A 20,924-nucleotide genomic window follows, 5' to 3' on the forward strand; every position below is an offset into this window, starting at 1 on the left:
AAGAAGAGAAGTTCTCCTTCGTGTCATGGCAACATTTATCCCTCAACCAATAACGCTAAAAAAACAGATTATCTTGACATTATCTCAGTGATGTTTGTGGGAGCTTGCAGTGCACAAATTCCTACTTTACAAGATTGACTACACTTCAAAAGTACTTCATTGTCTGTAAAGCTGCTCGGGGACACAAGTACATAAGAAATAGGAGCAGGAGTAGACCATATGGCCCATCGAGCCTGCTCCGCCATTCAATACAGTCATGGCTGATCTTAGGCTTCAACACCACTTTCCTGTCCACTCGCCATATCCCTTGATTCCCTGAGAGACAAAGATTTGACTATCCCCACCTTCAACAATACAGCATCCACAATTCTCTGGGATAGAGAATTCCAAACATTCACAACCCTTTGAGTGAAGTAATTTCTCCTAATTTTTGTCCCAAATGATCGGCCCCTTATCCTGAAACTGTGCCCCTGTGTTTTAGATTCCCCGACCAGTGGAAACAATCTCTCAGTGTCTACCCTATCCAGCCCCTTCAGAATCTTGTATGTTTCAATGAGATCACCTCTTATTCTTCTAAACTCCAGAGGATATAGGCCCAATTTACTCAGTCTCTCATCATAGGACAACACCCTCATCCCAGGGACTAATCTAGTGAACCTTTGCTGTACCACCTCCAATGGAAGTATGTCCTTTCTCAAATGTGGAGACCAAAACTGCACACAGTATTCCAGATGTGATCTCACTGAAACTCTGTATAATTGTAGCAAGACTTCCTTATTCCTATAATCTCCTTGCAATAAAGGCCAACATGCCAATTGCCTTCCTAATTGCTTAGTGTACCTGCATGCTAACCTTCTGCGTTCCTTGTACAAACACACCCAAGTTTCTTTGAACATCAATACTTACAAGTTTTACACCTTTTAAAAAAATTCTGCTGTTCTATTCTTACAACCAAAGTGAATAACTTCACACTTCCCTAAATTATACTCCATCTGCCATCTTGTTGCCCATTCACTTAACCTGTCTATATCTCTTAGCAGCCTTTCTGAGACCTCCCCACAGCTTACCTTTCCACCTACCTTTGTATCAACAGCAAACTTAGGTACATTACTCTCTGTCTCTTCATCTCAGCCATTAATATAGATGGCAAATAGCTGAAGCCCCAGCACTGGTCTTTGCAGCACTCTACTTATTCATTGCCTACCAACTTGAAAATATCCCATTTATGCCCACTTGTTGCTTCTTGCCTATTAACCGATCCTCTATGCATGCTAATATATTACCCCCAACCCCATGAGCTTGCCTATTAACCTTTTGTGTGGTATCTTATCGAATGCCTTTTGGAAATCCAGGTATACTGCATCTACTGGTTCCCCTTTATCTACCTTACTAGGTACATCCCCAAAAACTCTCACAAATTTGTCAAACAGGATTTCCCTTTAATAAAATCCTGTTGACTTTTTCTAATTCCATTGTGCTTTTCTAAGTGAATTGTTAAGACTTCCTTAATAATAGATTCCAGCATTTTCCCAATGACTGATGTTGGGCTAACTGGGACATACTGAGGGGAGCCCCAGTCACTATATAAATGCTAATCTTTCTTTCTTTACATCAGCTAATGAATGACTGGATGGGCATGTCTTCCTCCTTCAATGACCTAAAGTCTACATTTGTTCTGTATGCGTAGCAGCAATTTTTGGCCCAATCCACTGGCCTCCCCTTTCCTCCAGGTCACTGCACAAGAGCATATTTCATGCCTCCCAAAGAAAAGAGTGAAGAAAGACCGTGTTTTGCTGTTTGCAGACATTTTATTGTTTGGATAAACCCAGATAGTCAAAGAAAGACCGAGCCGAATCAACATCTGTGGTGTGGGTATGTGGATTCAGGAACTGTAATTGTTATCACTTAAAAGTCTAATTCTACTTTATAGAAATGTAGTTTCTTTAATTTGAAAGATTTATTTTTGTTTAGCTTTACCTGCAATGGAAATAAAGCTCAAGTCATTGCCAAGGGTCAAATGACCCTGATGTGCTGATTCATTCATATGTTTGATTGGATGGCTTTACCTCAGTGCTATTATCATCACAATAACATAACATCCTGAATCAAAGTCCTGTGATGTGCATAGGACCTCAATGCAATATTGAGGTACAAATAGGTGGAATGTGCTTCCCACTACCCTCCATCTAGTTGCAGTGAATCCTTACAGGGACTGTTGGAGGCCACTCACAAAACGGCCTAGGACAGCTTAATCATGTTTTTTGGTAGGGCCAAGGAACCCTCCACCTGGACCCCCCAGAAAATTCAGCTTACTTCCGGCCCAGCAAAAACCCGCCCCACCCACCTCCCCTCCAATCCCCCACCCTCCAGTTCTGACGTTCCTGACGCATTTCCTGTAATGCCAGAGCCAGTGAGTAGCAACCAAGCAACCAGTTGAGTGCCCGCCAATTGCCCGCTGTCCATCGGTACTTTAAAATGAGCCCTATAATGTGTTTTTGTGGCAATTTGATAGTGTAGAGTACAAAGAGATTTCAGGCAGCACTGCATGTAAAGGTGGTGTGAAGCAAATGTAATTTTGTGTAACTGGGGAATTTGGAGCTTATCGATTGAATTGTCTGCTCTACCTTTGATTAGTATGATAGCTACAACTCTTGAAAATTCCTGAGCCATAGCATCTTTGACATCAACGAGTGTCAATTTCTTCATTGGCATCGGGACAGTGATTCAGGCTGTCCCCCTGGTGTCTTGTGTAATGTTTGATTACAGGAAACCTGCTGATACCATGCTTGCAAATTGTCACTGATCAGCAATGTCTGCTGAATTACAATCAGTTTGTGCTGGAATGAACACTTTCATCATTTCCAGTTGGGTACCTTTGATTGAAGGGCACCTCAGTGTCACATGTCAGGCTGAAAGAATCACACTTGAAGTCATAGATTGATCTTTAACAAAGATTTAACAAGCTTTTAATGGAGGTTCTCTCTTACTGCTGCTACATGTCTCTCGATTTCTAGATATTAAAGATATGAAGGGATATGGGGATAGTGCAGGAAAATGGCATTGAGGTAGAAGATCAGCCATGATCTAGTGGCATGGCAGAGCAGGCTCGAGGGGCCGAATGGCTTGCTGCTGCTCCTATTTCCTATGTTCCTATGTGCTATCTGACCTTACAACAACACCCCCCCAGGTCAGGTGACTCCCCATAGTACAGAGAGATCCTTTCAGTTTCTCTTCCAAGTACCATTTAGTATCTAATACTCAAGTCCACACGTACAATCAGCCATCATGACATCCAGTTGCCAATAAAAGCAGAAAGTGCCAGAAGTATTCAGCAGGTCAGGCACCATCTGTGGAGAGGAAGATAGTTCATTTTTAAAGTGAGTGTTTCCAGCATTTTCTGTTTTGTTTTCAGATTTCCAGCAACTGCTGTATTTGGCATTTATTGCACTTCAGGTGGAAATGCTGTTTTGCACAGACAGGTCCTGCAGGTCCCTACTGATCAAGGTCCTGAACTATTTGTGTTCAGGCCTCATTGTAGAGGAACTGACTTCTTTTCTTAAAACAGTGGCTCTGGGCGATGGGTTGTTAATGGGTATTTAATGTGTGTTAGTGATTACTGAGGCACTCGTGAGTTATGTTGAACAGCTACTTTTCTTTGCTGATGTAAAGCGTAGAAATTCACGTAGATGTCTTTGAGGAGCAGAAACTATTTCTTGCTCTCTATTAATGGGGGAATACATCATTATCCACAAAGGAATTTATTGAACACAGGGGTAGAATTTTAAATTGGTTTATAACTCATTAAAAGTAATGAACTATACAGTGAAATTGTATCTTTTGACAGTACCTTCTATTTTATGCTTTGCCACAGTCACAAATCAAAGAGCTTGAGGAAATTATCCCTTCAAGCATTTTATATTAGTTTTTAAGTAGCTCACTGTCCATTCAATTTTGGGTAGCTACTAAGTTGAATCTCTCCCTCCCTGGGCTGGATTCTACATCGGGTGGACAGGAGCTAGCCACCGACATAAAAGTTGGTGGTGAGCCCGCTTCTGCCCGGCCCGAGGATCCGACTCGCATTTTACAGGTCCCTGGGCTTTAATTGTTCTGAGGCAGGACTTCCACCCGCTTGAGGGAGGAGGTCCTACCTCATTAAGCTGCTGGCCAATCATCGGGCCGGCAGCTCTTAGTTCCAGCAACGCCACCAGGAGCGGTGGCCACTGCTGGGACTGCAGCCCAGCCGAGGACATGGAGATCGGAGTCCAGATACGTTAGGGTTGCCTCACCGGGCTAATTGGTCGCGCTCCAGCGAGGCAATGATGGTCGTTTGGGGTGAAGGGCGGTGTCTTGGGTCCTGGGGTGGTTGGGGAAGTGGGGGCGACCTCAATTGGGCACCCTGTGCCCATTTGTCCGTGCCCACCCGGTGCACTGAGAGGCCGCCAGGTTTCACTGGGCGCCCTTTCACGTCTCCCGGACGCCCATTTGCGTAAAATCCCAGTGGAGGCGGGCGAAGGCCCTTAAGTGGCCGTTAAGTTTCCCCACTTTTTCTCTAGTAAGAGATATTTAAAAAATAAAAGAGTTAACAAAGTGAGTATTGGTCCGATAGAAAGTGAGTCTGGGGAATTAACAATGGATAAAAAGGAGATGGCAGATGAATTGAATGGGTATTTTGCATCGGTCTTCACTATAGAGGATACAAGTAACATTCCAGAATTAGCTGTAAGTCAGGAAATGGGACGGAGGGAGGAACTCAAGAAAATTACAATCATCAGGAAAGTGGTACTGAGCAAATTGTTGGAACTGCAGGTTGACAAGTCCCCGTGTCCTGATGGACTTCATCCTAGGGGTCTTAAAAGAAGTGGCTAGTGAGACAGTTGATGCGTTGGTTTTAATTTGCCAAAATTCCCTAGATTCAGGGAAGGTTCCATTAGATTGGAAAATAACAAATGCAACTTCTTCATTCAAAAAGGGAGGGAGACAGAAAGTTGGAAACTACGGGCCAGTTAGCTTAACATCTGTCTTAGGGAAAATGTTAGAAGCTATTATTAAAGACATGGTAGCAGGGCATTTAGAAAAGTTCAAGGTAATCAGGCAGAGTCAACATGGTTTTGTGAAAGGAAATCATGTTTAACCAATTTATTGGAGTTCTTTGAGCAAGTGCTGTGGATAAAGATGTATTGTACTTACATTTCCAGAAGGCATTTGATAAGGTGCCAAGGTTTTGCAAAAAATAAAAGCTCGTAGTGTAGGGGGTAATATTGGCATGGAAAGAAGATTGGCTAGCTAACAAAAAACAGAGAGTAGGCATAAATGGATCATTTTCTGGTTGGCAAGATGTAACAAGTGGTGTGCCACAGGGATTAGTGCTGGGGCCTCAACTTTTTACAATTTATATAAATGAAGGGACCGAAGGTATAGTTGCTAAATTTGCTGATGTCACAAAGATAGGTGGGAAAGTAGGTTGTGAAGAGGACATAAGGAGGCTACAAAGGAATACAGATAGGTTAAGTGAGTGGGCAAAAATCTCCAAATGGAGTATAATGTGAAAAATTGTGAAATTGTTCATTTTGGCAGGAAGAATAAAAAAGAAGCATATTATCTTGAGAGATTGCAGAGCTCTGAGATGCAGAGGGATCTGGGTGTTCTAGTGCATGAATCGCAAAAGGTTAGTATGCAGGTACAGAAAGTAATTTGGAAATAGAATGTTATCTTTTCTTAGAAATAGAAGTAATAGAATGTTATCTTTTATTGCGAGGGGAATTGAATATAAAAGTAGGGAGGTTATGCTTCAGTTATACAGGGCATTGGTGAAACCACATCTGGAATACTGTGGACAGTATTGGTCTCCTTATTTAAGGAAGGATGTAAATGCGTTGGAAGCAGTTCAGAGAAGGTTTACTAGATTAATACCTGGAATGGAATACACTCTTATGAGGAAAGTTTGAACAGGCTAGACTTATATCTACTGGAGAAGAGTAAGAGGTGACTAGATTGAAACATAAAAGATTCCGAGGGGTCTTGATAGGGTGGATGTGGAAAGGATGTTTCCTTTTGTGGGAAAATCTAGAACTAGGGGTCACTATTTAAAAATAAGGGGTCGCCCATTTAAGACAGAGATGAGGAGAAATTTATTTTCTCACAGAGAGTCGTGAGTCTTTGGAACTCACTTCCTCAAAAGGCAGAGTCTTTGAATATGTCTAAGGCAGTGGTAGATAGATTCTCGATAAGCAAGAGGGTGAAAGGTTATTGGGGTAAGCGGGAATGTGGAGTAATCAGTTCAGCCATAAACTTATTGAATGGCGGAGCAGGCGCAAGGGGCCGAGTGGCCTACTGCTGCTCCTAATTTGTATGTTCATATGTTCTTATTCTTTCATTGTTGCTGGGTCAAAATCCTGGAACTCCCTGCACTACTGTGGGACCACCTTCACCACATCGACTGCAGTGGTTCAAGAACAAGACCCACATCAGCTTTTCAAGGGCAATCAGGGAAGGGCAATAAATATTGACCTTGTCAGCAATGCACACAGCCCAAGAATTAATTTTAAAAGTGTCTTGTGTGCCCACAGTAATTATAATTCTGCACAAATAAGGATGAACGGAGAATCACTTGATCGATAGAAGCATTTCTTAGTGTGGGAAACATGCCCCAGAGGTAGCTAATCCAACAGCTAAAGGCCTTAAAATTATGGTGTGTTAAATAAGAATCTGAACACTTCATGTGCTGGTCTGATATTGTCCTCCCTTCTATTTTAATGGAGCTGTTAAACCACTGAAAAATAAATTGGTTAATGCCACAGCAGAGACAGCTATTGTACAAACACATTAACATTCAGTGGTAGTATCATTATCATTGCCAGGTGGGAGCAGAAAGGGATATTGATAAATTGAGTGAGTGGGCATGGCACATGGAGTTCAATGTGGAGAAATGAGAGGTCATCTACTTTGGACCTAATAAGATAGATCAGAGTATTTTCTAAATGGTAAGAAGCTAGGAACTGTGAAGGAGCAGAGATTTAAGGGTCCAAGGACAGAAATCACCCAAAGCTTGTGGACAGGCACAAAGTTAATAAAAAGGCTAATTGGAATCTTGACCTTCATCTCATAAGGGCTCGAACATAAATAGGTGGAAGTTATGTTGCAGCTGCACAGAGCTCTGGTTAGACCCCATCTGGAGTACTGCGTTCAGTTCTGGGCACTGCATCACAGGAAGAATAAACTGGCCTTGGGAGGGGTGCAGCACAGATTCATCACAATCATACCAGGGCTAAAAGAGTTAAATTCTGAGGACAGGTTGCATAGACTAGACTTGTATTCCATTGGGTATTGAAAATTAAGGGGTAATATAATTGCGATGTTTATGATGATAAAAGAAATTGATCAGGTAAATGTGAGTAGATGAGGATAGAGACCCATGTTTCCATATACACAAATCCTTAATAGTGGCAGGGCAAGTTGATAAGATGGTTAAAAAAGCATATGGGTAACTTGGGTTTCTAAATAGAGGAATAGAATATAAAGAGATCATGCTGGCGCTTTATAAATCACTGATTGGGCCTCAGCTGGAGTATTGTGGACAACACCACATTTCAGGTAAGAGGTACAGGTCTTATAAAAGGTACAGAGGAGGTTTGCCAGGATGTTACCAGAGATGAGAGACTTCAGTTTTGAGGAGAGGTTGGAAAAGTTAGGACTGTTCTCCTTGGACCGGAGAAAAGGGGACCTAGTAGAGGTTTTCAAGGTGATGAGAAGTTTTAATAGAGTATAGAGAGGCAAAGTATTCCCTCTGGTGCGTGAGTCAACAGCCAGGGATCATAGATCTAAAATCATTGGCAGATGATCTAGAGGGGAGATGAGGAAAAATGTTTCTACTCAGAGAGTTGTCAGGATGTGGAATGCTCTCCCCCAAAAAATGGTGGAAGCTGATTCCATTAATAATTTTAAAAGGGAGTTGGGCAAGTGCTTGTGGATAAGGAACTTGCAGGGTTACAGACAAAAAGTGAGGATGTGGGATTAAACACGACGGCTCTTTGAAAGAACCATCACTGGCATGATGGGCTGAATGGCTTCTTTCTATGATATATGTTTCTATGATTCTTCCATGAAAGAGTAGTAGAAATCTGGAAGCCTCTCCTCAAAAAGCCCTCAGGGAGGGGGCAAATTGAAAATTTCAAAACTGAGATTGATAGATTTTTTTTGTGGCGGATACGTGGAGTTAAGATACTGATCAGCCATGATCTAACCGAATGTTGGAACAGACTGGAGGGGCTGAATGGCCTTCTCCTGTTTCTATGTTCTATAACACAACATCATTAGAGGGCCTTGAACCAACTCTTGAATAGAAAACAAGTTTAAATTCCTGTTCCAGCTGACACTTATACCCATGGATGAAGGAAAATGAATTGAGAGAGATTAGTTCCTACACTGTTCAAGTGTGTTCTTGGTCTATCAACCAAGGATTTATATGGCCATATCGATGGAGGTTGCTTTGGGCTGAATGGCTTGATTTTCTAACTGGGGAGCAAGCAAGAAAGGAATTATTTTAAAGGGGAGAAATTAAGATACAATGAGAGAAGACATGAAGAAAAGGTGAACAAAAGATACTGAAAATCTGCAACAAAAACAGAAAAATCTAGAAATACACAGCAGGTTTGTGTGAAAATCATTTTAGTGCTTCAGATGTGACATAAAGCTGAAACGTTAAACTATCTTTTCTCTTCAATGAATGCTGTTGGAACTGCTATGTATCTCCAGCATTTTTGCTTTTGTTTCCATGAGGACAAAATGGTTTGTTCCTGCATCTCAGAAGGTCTCAGCAATGACTTGAGTGCTGAGCCCAGCTCAGTCCTGGAAAATATTGTGAAATGCCCATCTGACTGGTAAACTAAATTGGCCAGCACACTCCTGGTGTTGGTCATAAATGTTCAGTACACCATTAAATTGTTGCTCGTAGACAGGTATAAAGCTGTGAAGAACAGGGCTTCAACGTGTTTCTCCGTGGTTTGGTAATGTCACAAATTTTGAACCTTTTCTATGCTGTTGATGATGGCAGGGAGGAAAGGCTCATGGCTTCCCCACAGAGGAGACAAAAATCAGCAGATGAAGCAGCCTGGACGACTCTTATTGATCTCTAACACAAGTTGAATACAATGCTGAAACTGATCTAGACTGAACCAGTGGGTTGTGAAACTGTCGTGTCGAGTCATGTCCATAGATGTCTACATATGCCACAAGGCAAATTTTTACTGGGAAACCACTGAATGTGTAACTGCTTCACTGCTTCCATGTCTGTGTCTCTGATATAATGCATCAAACGCAGCACAATGAAGACGCAAATATCTCCCTTCAACTGACTATAAACTTCAACATTTAAGCTGTTTGGAAAGTCAGTATGAAATAACTTTTAATTTACTCACAATTTCTCCCCACACCACCACCCCCCCCCAAATATCCCATTCATATTTATACTTTACCTTGTCATACAGCTTAATTATTAAATTCTCGCATGCTTAAATATATACTTAAAGTCTTAGCTGCAATATTATCATTCCTTTTAAAAATGAAACAATCACAAAACACTTATTAATATTAATTTCCATTTACTGAATAAGCAATGAGCATTGACAAAACATTCGAGGGATTTGTTGGGGAGTTAGTTTCTAACCATGTCATTAATGTTTTCAAAGATACTCCTGGGCTCCTCAGTAATTCCACAATGCTACATCTACATGTTAGTTCAGCGTCATGGTGTTACTTGGCTCAGAAACTCCTTGGAACCAGATTTCCAATAATACCATCGGCATTCAAAGGCCAAAATGGATAACTAAAAATCAAAGAAAAACACAAAATACAAGAACGTTAAAGTTACTGATCGTACATTGTGAATGTTTAGTATTTAAAAGACTCCTTTTAATAAAATCAGGAAATGAAAGAATTAATGAGTTGGAAACAGGATTCTGTTAAGTGTTAATGAAGTCTTTGGTTGAATTCAGCATCGTGGGAAGCATTAAACTGAGCAGCAAAATTAAGTTTTGGTTGATCACCCACCCTAGTGTTAATTGGGTGGATTTTTTTTCGAAAAGTGTCTGAATGACATTAGCTTTGTGAAATCAGCATCTTATCCACCGCTGATTTTCATGAAGTTTTTGCATTTCTATATTAATTGCCCATTAAACTTGCCACAGAAAGTGAAGTCTAGTAATTAACAGCATAAGTACTCTTAATGACATGATAATTGTTAACGACTGCCAATCAACCCATCTGGCCCATAAAATGAACAATTAAAAGTGTGGAATCTCATTCCTTTCGGTTAGGAACTGTTTCAGGAGAATTTAAAAATGTCCAATATAAAAATTTTAAAATTTATTTCTGTCACTTTTCATTTCTGTCTCTTGTTCCTTTCTCTTTTAATCCAATATTTCTTTTTGCCTCTTTATTTCTCTTTCTGTACCTAATTTGACATTGAAATCACCCACTCTAATTCATCCCCCTTCTCAGTCCTCCCTCTGCTTATTTCTCAATCATTAATTCTCATTGGTTAAAGAGACACACTGTTTGTCTTGTCATTCACCTTGCTCTTCGGTACCCTCTTGCCCTTTATTACCAGCTCAGACTTCCAGCAACTTTATGGGGAAAAATTTTTTAAAACCTAAATGTGCACGAGCATGTCTAACAAGCAGGACACACCACCAGATGCCTTGCTTCAGCAAAATCTGGCATGTTATTTTGGTGTACTCTGAAAGTCTGCCAGCTTAGCCAATTGTCAGAGTAAATCCAATCAAAGCAGAAGGAAGGCAGATCAGATTCCATCTGGGATGTAAAGAATTAAGCCCTGCTCAAAGACATGAGAATATATTTCCTGATCCCTGCATTAAAGACAGATTGGCCTCCTGAAATTTTCTAGGATTGTCCTGAATGACCTAATGCATCAAGGTGAGATTAAGCTCTTTGTCGACTGGCATGGACAGAATGTCTGTGTGTTTCTGTGTCATAAATTTTCTATGATTTCTAAGGCAGCTGGTTCTGCTGCTGGTGTTATTGGAGTTGGTGTTGCTGCACCTTTTGTTCCTCATCAGAGGTGCAAGGTAGAGCTGCACAAGCTGCTCCCATGCTGCAGTGAAGGCTGACAGCAGGGAAGTGCATATCAATGTAAGTGAAGTGCAAGACAAGTGAAGTGACTTCCAAGAAGTTGTCAATCACCTGTCAAGCACTGAAAACGCTCTCATCTGGGCACGGCTAGAATGCTTCAGTTTCACTGTTTAAAGCCTTCCCAGCCTGTCAGTTTCACTGAAGTAGCTCTCTCTGCTGTGCACTCACCTGGTTGACACTGGAGAGTTTCTGACAGCTCGAGAAAAAGGTGCATTGACTGTTAAATTCAGAATCCTTGGTTCAAACAGTACTTAATTACTTATTTGAATATTTAAATGACTTACCCGACAGCTGCATGGGTGGTTTCATAGACATGTCCTAAGGATGTACCATTTGCGGCCATGGAAATCAAGCTCTAAAATCTCAACCCTATACCTGTCCACCTCCACCTCTTCCTTTAATGTCTTTGTGAAAACCCACCTCTTCAATCAAAACTTTGGTTTGATTAACATTTCCTTCTTTGTCTTGATTTCCGTTTATTGATTAACCTTTGGGATGTCTTTCTACTTTAAAGGCATTATATTTATTGTTGTTTTTGTACCCAAGGAGCACTGAATTACTGTGATAATCATCTGGAATTGGGAAACAATACTGTAATACTAATAAAAATGACAGGGAAAGGGAAATATAAAAGGAAGTTGACTATTCTGACATATTCATGAATTTATAAAACACTTATTTTCCTTCAGACAACAAATTTCAGAAGCAATACTTCATTAAAACTAGTCTGTGCCTATTTATCGGGGCTCAGGTGAATCCCCAGTTAATGCTCATCATCTACATACAATTAAACACAACTTATATACAATTAACAATCAAGTAATATAGAACAAACTCTTTGGGGGAGGGGTTGAAGAAATGTTTACCATTTTGCTTAACTTCTTACTGTGGCTCAGCATGTAGCACTCTAGTCTGTGAATCACAAGGTACCACTCCAGGACTTGAACACAAAAATCAATGTTGACACTGCAGTGCAGTTTTGAGGGAGTACTGCACTGTTGGATATGCTATCTCATGGATAAGATATTAAACTGAGGCCCCATCTGCCCTCTCAGGTGGATGTAAAAGATCCTATGGCACTATTTTGAAAAAGAGCAGGGGAGTTATCCCCAGTGTCCTAGCCATTATTTACCCTTCAATAGACATCACAAAAAAAATTATCTGGCCTGTACCCCATTGCTGTTTGTGGGAGCTTGCTGTGTACAAATTGGCTGCCATGTTTCCTCCATTACAACAGTGACTACACGTCAAAAGCATTCATTGGCTGTAAAATGCTTTGGGATGTTCAGTGGTTGTGAGAAGTGCCATATAAATGCAAGTTTTTAAAAAAATTATTCAATTTCAAGGCCACTCTGAAAACTGATGATTGATTTGAGGTTGAGGCTACCTTGCAATCAAAAGAACTGTTGATCCCAGATGGATCAGATCGGTGTGACTTCCAACAAGCTAGATTATGGACGAGTGTGATCTGAAAAATTACCATTGGCTTCTCAAGGGTTCAGCCATTTTTTCAAAAATGACAACATTCAACAGTCCTGCTCAGTTTGTGACTTTATTCATCAGCTAAAATTCTATCTTGAACATTCGAGGTTAAAAAAAATTACAGACCGAGACTCCCCATCAATTCTAATTTTTGTAACTTGCACATGTACTGTCTGGTACTATCCCGTGCTTTAGAAGATAATAATGAAAGTGTCTACTTCTATTTTACTTGATCTTGTGACAGAGGTTCCTCCTGCAGTATGTGTGATAGGACTCATACTTTCAATACCTAGTGCTTAAACCCTTGCATTTAATTCACAATTTGATTGTAGCAGATTGGCGTGCCTTTTTTGATCTGTGAATCTATTTGTGATCATTCCTCTGTCAGCAAATTTTTAAAAATTATATATTTAAAAATTTCCAGGAAATCATATTAATAAGCATTACTTGCAGTTTCAGATATGACGGAGTGAGGAAGCACGTGGAGTGAGGAGGAGCGTGGAGAGAGGAGGAGCATGGAGAGAGGAGGGGCACGGAGAGAGGAGGGCAACAGAGGAGGGAGGGTAACAGCGAGAGGAGGGTAACGGAGGGAGGGTAATGGAGTGAGGGGGTAATGGAGAGAAGGGTTAATGGAGTGAGGGAGTATTGGAGTGAGGGAGTAATGAAATAAAGGGGTAATGGAGTGAAGGGAGTAATAAAGTGAGGGAGTAATGGAATGATGGAGTAATAGAGTGAGGGAGTAATGGAGTGAAGAGGTAATGGAGTAAGACCACAACTTCTAAAATGAAAATTTGGCTAGAGTGAGAATGAGGTGCAGATGGGGAAGGAAAAACTGTGAAATTCTCAAGTGCTAAAGAAATTGGGCTTGTAGTGCCTATTTTCTGGGTGTTTCCAGTCCCCTTAGGGTTCCAAAATGGCATCTGCGGTGCACCTTTCTGATGAGAAGTGAACCAGACGCTATCTTGGTGAAGGGGTTGTCACTCATGCAATTAATGTCTGGGAATTATGCAGAAGAGGTATACCATGATGTCAATCATTCAGCTCTGAACTGTGAGAGGAGGAGGTGATTGCCTAAAGTGAGGCAATGACTGAGAGGAGATCCTAAGTGGTCCCATGCTTTACTGATGCCTCCCTGCAGGTGCTTTTGCAGGCTTCAAGGGAGTGGAGGGACATCTTGTTCCCGAGTGATGGAGGAAGAGGAGTTGGAAGTGAAGGTAGTGGAAGAGGAGGAAGTACAATAGGAAGTGGAGGAACAGGAAAAGGGAGGCTTCAGGCTGCATCATCTAGGCCCGGGTTGCAGCAGTCTGGTCTGGCTGGCTGACAGGCAGCAGCAAGGGCACTGGCAGAGTCGCAGGTTTGGGAGCACGAATGCTGTTGCCCTGAGATCATAAGATCATAAGAACTAGGAGCAGGAGTAGGCCGTCCGGCCCCTCGAGCCTGCTCCGCCATTCAATAAGATCATGGCTGATCTTTTCGTGGACTCAAATCCACTTACCCGCGCTCTCACCGTATCCCTTAATTCCTTTATTGTTCAAAAACATATCTACCTTAGCTTTAAAAACGTTTACTGAAGAAGCGTCAACTACTTCATGGGCAAGGAATTCCATAGATTAACAACCCTCTGGGTGAAGAAGTTCCTTCTTAATTCAGTCCTAAATCTACTCCCTCTAATCTTGAGGCTATGCCCTCTTGTCCTAGCTTCACCTGCCAGTGGAAACATCCTCTCTACTTGTATCTTATCTATTCCCTTCATAATTTTACATGTTTCTATAAAATCCCCCCTCATTCTTCTGAATTCCAATGAATATAATCCCAATCTACTCAGTCTCTCCTCATAAGCCAACCCTCTCAACTCCGGAATCAACCTAGTGAACCTCCTCTGCACCCTCTCCAGTGCCAGTACATCCTTTCTCAAGTAAGGAGACCAAAACTGCACACAGTACTCCAGGTGCGGCCTCACCAGTACCTTATACAGCTGCAACATAACCTCTCTGCTTTTAAACTCAATCCCTTGAGCAATGAAGGACACAATTCCATTTGCCTTCCTAATTACTTGCTGTACCTGCAGACCAACCTTCTGCGATTCATGCACAAGGACACCCAGGTCCCTCTGCATAGCAGCATGCTGCAACTTTTTACCATTCAAGTAATAATCCTTTTTACTGTTACTCCTACCGAAATGAATGACTTCACATTTATTAACATTGTATTCCATCTGCCAGACCTTTGCCCACTCACTCAATGTATCTATGTTCCTCTGCAAAGTTTCACAGTCATCTGCACACTTTGCTCTGCCACTCATCTTAGTGTCATCTGCAAACTTTGACACCCTACACGTGGTCCCCAACTCCAAATCATCTATATAAATTGTAAATAATTGCGGTCCCAACACCGATCCCTGAGGCACACCACTAGTGACTGATTGCCAACCAGAATAGCACTCCTTTATCCCCACTCTCTGCTTCCTGTTAGTCAACCAATCCTCTATCCATGCTAATACTTTACCCCTAACGCCATGCATCCTTATCTTATGCAGCAGCCTCTTGTGCGGCACCTTGTCGAAGGCCTTTTGGAAATTTAGGTACACCACATCCACTGGGTCCCCATTGTCCACCTTGCTCGTAATGTCATCATAGAATTCCAAAAGATTTGTCAAGCATGACCTGCCCTTCATGAACCCATGCTGCGTCTGCCCAACGGGACAATTTCTATCGAGATGCCCTGCTATTTCTTCCTTGATAATAGACTCAAGCATCTTCCCCACTACAGAGGTTAAGCTAACCGGTCTATAATTCCCCATCTTTTGTCTACCTCCCTTTTTAAACAGTGGCGTCACATCTGCTGTTTTCCAATCTGCTGGGACTACCCCAGAGTCCAGCAAATTTTGGAAAATTACCATCAGTGGACCTGCTATTTCTCCCGCCATTTCTTTTAGTACCTTGGGATGCATTCCATCAGGGCCAGGAGACTTATCAATCCTTAGCTCCATTAGCTTGCCCAACACTACCTCTTCCGTAATAATGATTGTTTCCAGGTCCTCACCTACGTTCGTCTCTTTGTCAATTACTGGCATGTTATTAATGTCCTCCACTGTGAAGACCGATACAAAATACCTGTTCAATGCCTCGGCCATTTCATCATATCCCATAACTAAATTCCCCTTCTTATCTTCTAAAGGACCAACGTTTACTTTAGCCATTCTTTTTCGTTTTATATATTTATAGAAACTTTTGCTATCTGTCTTTATATTCTGTGCTAGCTTTTTCTCATGTTCTATCTTACTTTTCTTTATAGCTCTTTTTGTGGCTTTCTGTTGACCTTTAAAGTTTTCCCAATCTTCTAGTTTCATGCTGTTTTTGGCCACTTTGTATGCCTTCTCTTTCAATTTGATAGCCTCCCTTATTTCCTTAGACACCCATGGCAGATTACCCCTTTTCTTCCAGTCCTTCCTTTTCACTGGAATATACTTTTGCTGAGCACTTTGAAAAATTGCTTTGAAAGTCCTCCACTGCTCGTCAACAGTCCCACCATAAAATCTTTGTTTCCAGTCAACTTTAGCCAAGTCCTCCCTCATTCTATTGTAGTCCCCCTTGTTCAAGCACAGGACCCTGGTATTGGATTTTATCTTCACACTCTCCATCTGTATTCTAAATTCAACCATACTGTGATCACTCCTTCCAAGAGGATCCCTAACCATGAGGTCATTAATTATTCCTGTCTCATTACACAGGACTAGATCTAGGATAGCTTGCTCCCTCGTTTCGAATTTCCACCCAAATGGATTCAACCTCATTCTCCATAGAACCTATATCATCTCTCAGCACCGCCCTGATGTCGTCCTTGAATATCAGAGCTACACCACCTCCCTTACCTTCCTGTCTGTCCTTCCGAATAGTCTGGTACCCCTGGATATTTAACTCCCAGTCGTGACCAACCTGTAACCATGTCTCCGTAATGACTACCAAATCATATTCATTCGCGATGATTTGTGCCGTTAACTCATCAACCTTGTTACGAATGCTACGAGCATTCAGGTAAAGTGCCTTTATGCTAGCTTTCTTACCCTCATGATTTCCAACATCTCTAATAATAACTCCTGAGTTATCCTTCCTTTCTGCTTCTTTCATAGTCTGCCTTGAACTTAAACCCTCCTGCACAGATGTTAACCTGCTGCTTACCTTTTTATTTACCACCATACTCCCTGTCGTTTTCCCTTTCCCTTCCCCCCGACTGACTAGTTTAAAGTCCTAGAGACCACCCTATTTATCCGTTTCGCTAGAACACTGGTTCCAGATCGGTTCAGGTGGAGACCGTTCCATCGGTACAGATCCCCCCGGTTCCAAAACTGATGCCAATGCCCCATGAAATGGAACCCCTCTTCCCCACATCACTCCCTTAGCCACGTGTTTGTGTTCCATGGGCCCAGTGCCATTCTCCCAGGGCAGTGCCTAAGCAATGCTAGTTGTCTGTTGGAGAAGAGATTGATGGCTGCTATGATGTCCTGGAAGACCCTTTGAACAGTGGTATCTACAGCCATGATGGCTGCAGTCTGAGCTTCCACTGCAGCACTCAGATTTCTAATGGAAGCTTTTTGAGCTTCAATGGAAGCTGTGATCGAAGCTGTGACATAAAATGTCAGTCCGTGCTGGGTTCCATAGGTCTGTTGATACGGACGACCACCCCTTCCACACTGGAGAGGATGGGATCCAAGCTCTGTACAAAGCCCTGTGCCAAGTTGGTACTGACTCTTCCATACTCCCTGACAATATGCACAGGCTTTCTGGTGCACCAAGCATTTCATTGTGTATACCCATTAGCTTTCTTCTGTGAGCTGTCCCATCAAGTTTGCATCTGAATCCTCTGCAGGACTTTGTCCTCCGGTGAGCTGGCTCTTGCACATTTGTGCCCAGCATCTCACCACGTGCAGATTCTTCTGCTATACTAGCCTGTAAAATACACGCAGTATCAGTCTCTGAGCTAATGGCTGAGAGCTTCAGATCGAGTGATGTGCCTCTTCACTTTCATGGTTTTCTTGTTCTTCCTCCTCTGATTGGGAAGGTTCTAGTTCATGGGTATCTGAAATGAAAAAGGAACGTGTGTTGGATTGTCACGAGAGAAGAAAGTAAGAAGTGGGTGTGCTAAAACCATGTGCAGTTCACGAGTCAGAATAGATTTTGGGATAAGGGAAAAGTGGATTTAAAGAAGAAGGATTAGCTTTGCAGACACCCTCACCTTTGGTTCCTCTAGCTTCGCCAGTGACAAAAGCCTCAGCGATGCCCTTTCTCCTCCATAGAGCTGAACCTTGCAGGTTCCTTTGTCCTCGAGTTATTTGCTGCTCCCTGCCGTTATATGCCAACTTCTCTGGGCTATAGAGGATATAGTAAACTGAGTTTAGCATGAGGCTAGTGGAACAGTTGGTAGGCTATGTCATTTGAAGATGAACTCACTGACTTTAGCAACTCATGTCAGATTGTTAAACTTCTTCCTGCACTGCATCCATATTCTTGGAGCAACACCTCTGGCACTATTTGTTCCCACTGCCTCCTGTTCCTATGTCTGGGTGCACCTTCTGCCCCCTACAGATACAGGACATCTCTCCTTCTTTCCATATCTTCCAACAAGACCTCCAGTGCACTGTCAGAAAACCTTGCTGCTCATTCTCTCGCATGTTGAGCCATTGCTCAAAATAGGGAAAATAAAACTCATACATACGAACATACAAACTAGGAGCAGGAGTAGACTATTTGGCCCCTCCACCATTCTATAAGATCATGGCTGATCTGTTTGTGGACTCAACTCCACTTTCCTGCCTACCCCCGATACCCTTTAACTCCCTTGTTTATCAAGAATCTGTCTACCCCTGCCTTAAAACCATTCAATGATCCTACCTCCATCGCTCTCCGGGGAAGAGAGTTCCACAGACTCATGACCCTCAGAGAAAACATTTCTCCTTATCTCGGTCTTAAATGGGAGACCCCTTATTTTTAAATGGTGCCCCTTAGTTTTAGTCTTTCCCACAAGGGGAAACATCCTTTCAATATCCACCCTGTCAAGTCCCCTCAGGACCTTATATATTTCAATAAGATCAACTCTCATCCTTCTAAACGCCAAAGAATATAGACTCAACTTGCACAACCTTTCCTCATAAGATAACCTTTCATCCCAGGAAACAGTCGAGTGAACCTTCGCTGAACTTCTACCAATGCAGTTATATCCTTTCTTAAGTAAGGAGACCAAAACCAAAAATCAGGCAAAGCAAGCAGAGAAAGTAAAAATACATGTTGTTAATGTACGAATAAATCAGGATTTAACATAGAAACATAGAAAATAGGAGCAGGAGTAGGCCATTCGGCCCTTCTAGCCTGCTCCGCCATTCATTATGATCATGGCTGATCACTCAACTCAGTAGCCTGTTCCCGCTTTCGCCCCATACCCTTTGATCCCTTTAGACCCAAGAGCTATATCTAACTCCTTCTTGAAAACATACAATGTTTTGGCCTCAACTGCTTTCTGTGGTAGCGAATTCCACAGGCTCACCACTCTCTGGCTGAAGAAATTTCTCCTCATCTCAGTCCTGAAAGGTTTACCCCGTATCCTTAGACTATGACCCCTGGTTCTGGACTCCCCCACCATCGGGAACATCCTTCTTGCATCTACCCTGTCAAGTCCTGTTCGACTTTTATTGGTTTCTATGAGATCCCCCCTCACTCTTCTGAACTCCAGCAAATATAATCCTAACCGACTCAATCTCTCCTCATACGTCAGTCCCACCATCCCAGGAATCAGTCTGGTAAACCTTCGCTGCACTCCCTCTATAGCAAGAACATCCTTCCTCAGATAAGGAGACCAAAACTGCACACAATATTCTAGGTGTGGCCTCACCAAGGCCCTGTATAATTGTAGCAAGACATCCCTGCTTCTGTACTGGAATCCTCTCGCTATGAAGGCCGACATACCATTTGCCTTTTTCACTACCTGTTGCACCTGCATGCTTACCTTCAGCGACTGGTGTACGAGAACATCCAGGTCTCGCTGCATATTCCCTTCTCTCAGTTTATAGCTGTTCAGATAATAATCTGCCTTCCTGTTTTTGCTACCAAAGTGGATAACCTCACATTTATCCACATTATACTGCATCTGCCATGCATTACCCCACTCACTCAACTTGTCCAAATCACCCTGAAGCCTCTCTGCATCCTTCTCACAACTCACCCTCCCACCCAGTTTTGTGTCATCTGAAAATTTGGAGATATTACATTTAATTCTCTCATCTAAATCATTAATGTATATTGTGAATAGCTGGGGTCCTAGCACCGTTCCTGTGGTACCCTACTAGTCACTGCCTGCCATTCGGAAAAAGACCCATTTAACCTTACTCTTTGTTTGCTGTCCACCAACCAATTTTCTCTCCATCGCAATGCACTACCCCCAATCCCATGTGCTTTAATTTTACATGCTAATCTCTTATGTGGGACTTTGTCGAAAGCCTTCTGAAAGTCCATATAAACCACATCCACTGGCTCCCCCTCATCAACTCTACTAGTTACATCCTCGAAGAATTCCAGTAGATTTGTAAAGCATGATTTCCCTTTCGTAAATCCATGCTGACTCTGCCCGATTCTACCACTGTTCTCCAAGTGCTCTGCCATAAAACCTTTGATAATGGACTCCAGAATTTTCCCCACTACCGACGTCAGGCTGACTGGTCTATAATTCCCTGCTTTCTCTCTACCTCCCTTTTTAAATAGTGGGGTTACATTAGCTACCCTCCAATCTGTAGGAAAAGTTCCAGAGTCTATAGAATCTTGGAAGATGACCACCAATGCATCCACTATTTCTAGGGCCATTTCCTGAAGTACTCTGGGATGCATACCATCAGGCCCTGGGGATTTATCGGCCTTCAATCCCATCAATTACCCCAACACCATTTCTCTACTAATACTGATTTCTTTCAGTTCCTCTCTCTCACTAAGTCCTGTGTTCCCCAACATTTCTGGTATGATGTTTGTGTCCTCCTTTATGATGACAGAACCAAAGTATGCATTTAGTTGGTCAGCCATTTCTTTGTTCCCCATAATAAATTCCCCTGTTTCTGACCGTAAGGCACCTACATTTGTCTTCACCAATCTTTTTCTCTTCACATACCTATAGAAACGTTTACAGTCAGTTTTTATGTTTCCTGCAAGCTTACTCTCGTACTCTATTTTCCCCTTCTTAATCAATCCCTTGGTCCTCCTTTGCTGATTTCTAAACTGCTCCCAATCCTCAGGTCTGTTGTTTTTCCTGGCAAATTTACA

Source organism: Heterodontus francisci, chromosome 27 (genome assembly GCF_036365525.1).
Source record: "Heterodontus francisci isolate sHetFra1 chromosome 27, sHetFra1.hap1, whole genome shotgun sequence".
Classification (NCBI taxonomy): Eukaryota; Metazoa; Chordata; class Chondrichthyes; order Heterodontiformes; family Heterodontidae; genus Heterodontus; species Heterodontus francisci.